The sequence below is a fragment of the Rattus norvegicus genome, chromosome 15 (assembly GCF_036323735.1).
Source record: "Rattus norvegicus strain BN/NHsdMcwi chromosome 15, GRCr8, whole genome shotgun sequence".
NCBI classification, from domain to species: Eukaryota; Metazoa; Chordata; class Mammalia; order Rodentia; family Muridae; genus Rattus; species Rattus norvegicus.
The window spans coordinates 76,097,455-76,104,264 of record NC_086033.1 but is presented as its reverse complement, the minus strand read 5'-3'; the positions used below and the strand labels follow the sequence as shown (position 1 = coordinate 76,104,264).

The window sequence follows — 6,810 nt, the reverse complement described above, 5'->3', positions numbered from 1 at the left end:
GAGAAATCAAATGAATGCTAATGAAATTAAACTGAATTATATTAGAGACAAATATTTGGTCTGCTGGGTAATTAAATTCAACTCAAAGATCAACATTTGTGGTGAAGTAGATGAGGTAAACACTGATCTCTCTGTTCTAATCCTTGTAGATAAATACATTCCTTTGATACCTCCAATATTCAGTCACAAGTTTTTACACTCGATATTCATATGCAGAGAATTTCACATAGAAGGTTTTTTGGCTGTTGTCTTCCAGTAAATAGAGTTAACATCCTAGTCTCTCTTGTATTCCGTTATGATGTGTGAAACTCTACTACTGGTTTATTGCTATAGTCACTTTCTTTCTCAAGATGTAAAGTGGAAATTTTGGAATACCTAAATTCTATCAGTGTAAATTGTTAATAAATAATTACTGAAAATTAGCACTGGAGTTCAATAAAATGTGTTTCAAAACCTAAATAAAATACAGTGATATTTGATAATTTATTGAAGAATTTTACTTTAGAGAATTCATATATTATGGATATAAGTTAAGATTTATAAAGCACATATGGTTGCTATATAAATTTTAAAACTATTAAATCATTAATATTCCTTACATTACATATATCAGGATTCAGACTGATCAAATCTATCATGTTATAATTTATCAGACAATTATAAATCAACATTTAATTTTCACATCAATAAATATCATCATGTAAATTTTCTACGCTTTGGAATGAAAATGAACAGATTATCTAAAAATTATAAGCCTTGTTATGAGTGTTAAATTACATTGTTGGTAATAGAATGATACCATTAATTTTACAGTGTTATATTATCTGGACAACAAATTAAATGCTATTTTGTAATTGTTGGATAATTAATTTCTTGAACTGCATGCTATTAATTAATGTAAACATTTCGATACTTAGCCTACATATTGACTTTACTGATTCAAGGTGGTAATCAATAGGGTGCTGGTTTCCTACATCTCCTTCAACACACTAAGTGTGAGCGTTTTGAGCAGGAGGATTTTACTTGTCCATGCCGATCAGGATAGGCATCAGAGACATTTGTGTCTTCAGGCTTGTTTCTGTCTAGAGTCTTGAAGGACATTAAGATCTCGCCTAGGTTCTCACAGCATAAGGCACTGTTTGCTTGTAGATGGAGTTATTCTGAGGATTTAAGTCATATTCTCTTGGTATACTCCTCCACGGATGTGAGTCTGTGACACCAAACTTCCTATAGTTGATCTTCACAATCTTATAAGGGAAGCGCCTACCTTATGACGTTATTTGGAATTTATTAGCTGCAATCTGGTGTAGAATATGAGGTAAAATATACCTTTGCCTTCAGGTAGATTTCTCCAAATTCTGTCCTCCTCAACTCTTCTCCTAAATTTAGTTCATAGCATCTGCTATATGACATATAAATTATGTCATAAGGTTTAGTAAATGAAGGTAAATATACTTTTTGCTTCAGCTCACCATATGCATGTTTCTGTACATGTGCATGCCTGATGCACCTGTGTGAAGGTCAGAGGAAGATATATGGTGTCCCGTGTTCTATCATTTGCCAAATTATCCCTTTATGATAGTCTGTCACTGAATTTAGTGCTTATTCTTTTCAATTGATAGGACTAGAGAAGTCTGCAACAATCCCCCTGTTGTGCCATCCCATGTCACATGGTTTCTATTAGGATTGTCTAACCTTCATAGGAGTCTTAATATTCTACTAAAGAATAAAATGAACAGATTATTTAAGCCAATTCAATTTCACGGCATCATCTGCGTTTTTATTTAATCAACAGTTGTTGACAGTTACTGTGTGCTACAGCATTCTATTAAATACGAGAAGAAAATGAAAGGTTCATTTTCTCAACAGAACTTTGGTTTGACTTATGTAACTTGTGAAAGAACTAACTTCCTACTGGAATACGATTGGCATTTAAATAAGTGAAATAACAAACTAAGTAGCACCATGCAGAAGCATGAGAGTCAACGTACACATGGAGATGGGCCAAGGAGGTCCTGTAATTAGAACATACTCCACAAGGTCCTTCTTGCACTATTTATCACAGAAACCAAATAGAAAACATAAAGCAAAACAAACAAAATAAAACTTCAAAATAACATGTTCTTTTATACCCTGATGTAGGTACATGTCTCTCAATGACCATTGGATCTGCCGCCTGTGTGACTATTAGGAAATGGTGAAAACTTCAGCAGGAGATACTTATCAAGAGGAAATTTAGTCAGGAAGCACATGCTACTGATGGGATACTGAGATACAGATACTCTCTAGCCACAGGTCTTTCCATTATGAAATCCAACGTAATCAGTCGTACCCCATCTTAGACTCCCTGCAAAATGCTACCACATACCAGTGACCAAAGTAGTGAGTCAAGCGATCATGGACTAATACCTGAGAAAACTTCAGCCATAACAGGGCACTCCTCATAGACTGATAACTTCTCATTATCGCTACCCAAACAGAAGCTGATAAATACAACCAATGTTTAGTTCCCTTATTTGAAGATTATGCATGCAAAATAAAACTGGGTAAGTTAGCTTTTTCTCAGTATTGAGTAAGAGCAAGTGATATTTTAAAACATGGCTGGTGAGAAGAACTTGCAGATGGTTTATGGTTAAAGATTGGTCTCTTTTTCATCTCTTATGTGTCTGCTGATAAAACTCTACTTACTATCGAGCAACTTTTTATCCCTATGTTGTGCTCTTCTTGTTCTTGCCCTTGGTCCCATTCCTTTGTCCTCCATCCTGACTTGGCACTCTGAGATGATGGGGGGGATTCTGAATGCTGGGAAGCACTGCTGTTGTACCCCCAAAAAGCACTGGCTCCATTTCTATCAACCTGCACCATTCAGACATCTTCACTTCTCTTCATTATTTATTACTTTGTAGAACACATGCTTGTGTTTAAAAAAAAACAGAAACAAAGAAAAAGAGATAAAAGATAGAAGGCCACACTCTGCCCTGAGGACATGGAATTTAAGTCGGAAAATTCAGACATAAAACACAATGACTGAGATACTAGTTCATTACAGAGAAAGCGGCTTGAGTTTTCATTCTTCTTTTCAGTGGTCGAAAGCTTACTGCCACATATATCTTTAAAGAACAAATAGATGTCGATGAAGAGAAATAGACAGCTACACAGCATGATTTATCTATCTTTTAAATTTTAAATAATTTTCCATTTAAATTTTATCTCCACGGATGAAACATAAGAAACAAAGATTGCAATGCAAATTTAGTGTTAAAGGATTAAAAAGGAAAGATTCTTGTGTTTCTATGACGGACTTGGAACTACAAGTTAGTGCGTTTAACCTCAAAGCCTGGTCACTGGAATACCTAACAAATTAGGCTGGGCTACATCTAGAGAAGGGGAGAAAGGAGGCTTCGTTTAATATCACTGTGAGATAACAAATAAAATAGTTCACTGATTCCCCAAGTATGTCTCATTGTCCTGAGAACAGGATTAGTTTTTAAATAGATGGTGGGGTATACAGATAAACAGTCCTTGTCAAGTTAAGGTACCATCCATTGCTGACACATCATTGTCTCCATTCCCGACTTGTCCTGGATCTATCATGTAAACTAGTTTGTCCGATACCAACCAAAGATAATTTGAACTAACTTTAAGACACATAGATTTCTGAATGGTAATTAATGTTTATCATTACCAGACATTCAATATGTGCCTATTAGATTGGGGAAGGAGAAGAGTGGGATTTGAGGAAAGTAAGAGGGACCCAAGGGAAAGTAGAGGAGTGGAGAGGAGGTGTGGAGAGGTGAAGGAAGAAAAGGGAGGAGAGGGGAGGAAAAGAGAGGAAAGGAGAGGATAGGAGAGGAGAGGAGAGGAGAGGAAAGAGAAGAGAAGAGAGGAGAGGAGAGGAGAGGAGAGGAGAGGAAAGAGAAGAGAGGAGAGGAGAGGAGAGGAAAGAGAAGAGAGGAGAAGAGAGGAGAGAAGAGGAGAGGAGAGGAGAGGAGAGGAGAGGAGAGGAGAGGAAAGAGAAGAGAAGAGAGGAGAGGAGAGGAGAGGAAAGAGAAGAGAGGAGAGAAGAGGAGAGGAGAGAAGAGAGGAGGAGAGAAAGAAGAGAAGAGAAGAAGAGAAGAGAAGAGAAGAGAAGAGAAGAGAAGAGAAGAGAAGAGGAGAAGAGGAGAGGAGAGGAGAAGAGAAGAGGAGAGGAGAGGAGAGGAGAGGAGAGGAGAGGAGAAGAGAAGAGAAGAGAAGAGAAGAGAAGAGAAGAGAAGAGAAGAGAAGAGAAGAGAAGAGAAGAGAAGAGAAGAGAAGAGAAGTACTCCCTAAAGAAGGAAGTATTTTCATTAAATCCACTGGAACTACCTCTGCTGATCTGGTTTATCAAACCTGAACTATCCCTCAACTGGTACCCCCACCACACCAAATTTGCACTATCACTATGTTTCATCTAGAAATGCAATCTTATTGTAAATCAGTTGCTTAAATAAGAAAACTAGGCAACATAGTGTATTACAATGAAGTAATAGTTTGAGTGACCCACGAATACCACAAACACGGCAACAACAGAATTACGATCAGTTTAGCACAGTTCTAGGACCTTTAGTAGGCAGTGTGCCATTGACTGATGGTTGAGGTAGGATTTTGTCACTTTGGGGCACTTTATTTTTTTTTCCTTTTTTTACTGGATTGTTTATGTTTCAAATATTATCCCCTTTCCAGGTTTCCTATCCATAAACCCCCTATCCAATCTACCCTCCCCCTTCTTCTATGAGGGTATTCCTCCTCCCTAACCAACCCTTCCCACCTCCCTATCCTGACATTTCCCTATACTGGGGATTCCAACCTTGGCAGGACCAAGGGCTTCTCCTCTCCCATGGTGTCCAACAAGGCCATCCTCTACTACATATGCAGCTGGAGCCATGGGTCTGTCCATTTGTACTCTCAGTGTAGTGGTTTAGTACCTGGGAGTTCTGATTGGTTGTTCTTTTTTGTTCTTTTTTTTTTTTTTATTAACTTGAGTATTTCTTATTGAGTATTTCGAGTGTTATTCCCTTTCCCGGTATCCGGGCAAACATCCCCCTCCCCCCTCCCCTTCCCTATGGGTGTTCCCCTCCCAACCCTCCCCCCATTGCCGCCCTCCCCCCAACAGTCTAGTTCACTGGGGGTTCAGTCTTAGCAGGACCCAGGGCTTCCCCTTCCACTGGTGCTCTTACTAGGATATTCATTGCTACCTATGAGGTCAGAGTCCAGGGTCAGTCCATGTATAGTCTTTAGGTTGTGGCTTAGTCCCTGGAAGCTCTGGTTGCTTGGCATTGTTGTACATATGGGGTCTCGAGCCCCTTCAAGCTCTTCCAGTTCTTTCTCTGATTCCTTCAACGGGGGTCCTATTCTCAGTTCAGTGGTTTGCTGCTGGCATTCGCCTCTGTATTTGCTGTATTCTGGCTGTGTCTCTCAGGAGCGATCTACATCCGGCTCCTGTCGGTCTGCACTTCTTTGCTTCATCCATCTTGTCTAATTGGGTGGCTGTATATGTATGGGCCACATGTGGGGCAGGCTCTGAATGGGTGTTCCTTCAGTCTCTGTTTTAATCTTTGCCTCTCTCTTCCCTGCCAAGGGTATTCTTGTTCCCCTTTTAAAGAAGGAGTGAAGCATTCACATTTTGATCATCCGTCTTGAGTTTCATTTGTTCTAGGCATCTAGGGTAGTTCAAGCATTTGGGCTAATAGCCACTTATCAATGAGTACGTTGTTCTTATGGCATTGCAAGCCCCTTCAGCTCCTTAAGAGTAGAGAGCAAGAAAAGGAAGCTGAAAAATTCTCAAAAAATTATTATTGCCACCAGGTGGTGCTGGTACACACTTTTAATTTCAAAATCCAGGACACAGGAACAGGCAGATCTCTGTGAGTTCAAGGCCTGTCTGATCTACAAAGAAAGTTCCAGGATAGTCAAATATACATGGAGAAACCCTACCTTGAAAAGACAAAACAAACAAACAACAAAATAAACAAATAAAATACAAGCAAACAAAACAAATAATATTTTCTATTACTTTATTTGAAAAGCAACAAAATGAGAAAGAAACATACAAATGGATGATAACCTTTTATTAAAAGACAACTTGGTTATGCATTTGTAAATCATTCAAATTCTTACAAAAGATGAAGCAAAAAAAATCACCCATGTTGATTTTAATCAATAAGGCTATTAGCACTTAATGCTATAAAATCTTACTGAGACACAGAAGTGTGCTATTTAATTCCCAACCTCCTGAAGCTTGTATCTGCTCAAATCATTCTGTGCCTTATTCATTGTGCTTATTGCACTGTAAAATTAGAAGTAGACAAAAATGTATAACTTCCTATATTGCTTGTTTGTAAATCTTTCAAACAAGCTCACACTACATTTATTTGTAACGATGCTTCAGGAGCACATTTGCAGTTTTCCATAAATACTTAGTTAATACTACGTACAGAGTTGCTTATTGTGATTCATTTACTTATGAAGCTGAATACAACCGCCACTCAGTTGTACTGAGAAGATTGCCTAATACCCACTGCGTTCCTGTACATAGTGCTAGATAGCTGTTCTATTTGTCACAGATGAATTATACAGTTGGTGGAAAATAATGGTGGTCTCTGAAACAAGATGAACAATGTCAAACATAAATAGATTTACACAAATTCAAGAACTTTGATAAATGAGAAGAAATGTATCAAGTCTATTAAATAATAAAATACAGTAATGAAATTCCATTTTGTGTGTATCTCATAGTAAAATCAAGGGTTCTGTCCATAAAAGAACACTCCATTTTTATGCCACCATATT

General features: G+C 38.0%; 1 protein-coding gene and 1 long non-coding RNA gene across 15 annotated transcripts in view; both read left to right on the top strand.

The window, feature by feature from the left end:
• The window catches only part of Pcdh9 (protocadherin 9), an 898,173-nt gene that overhangs the window by 542,380 nt on the left and 348,983 nt on the right, over positions 1-6,810 (top strand). The gene's annotated exons all lie outside the window — the stretch shown is intronic.
• The window catches only part of LOC120097141 (uncharacterized), a 49,755-nt gene that overhangs the window by 23,514 nt on the left and 19,431 nt on the right, over positions 1-6,810 (top strand). The window lies entirely within an intron of this gene.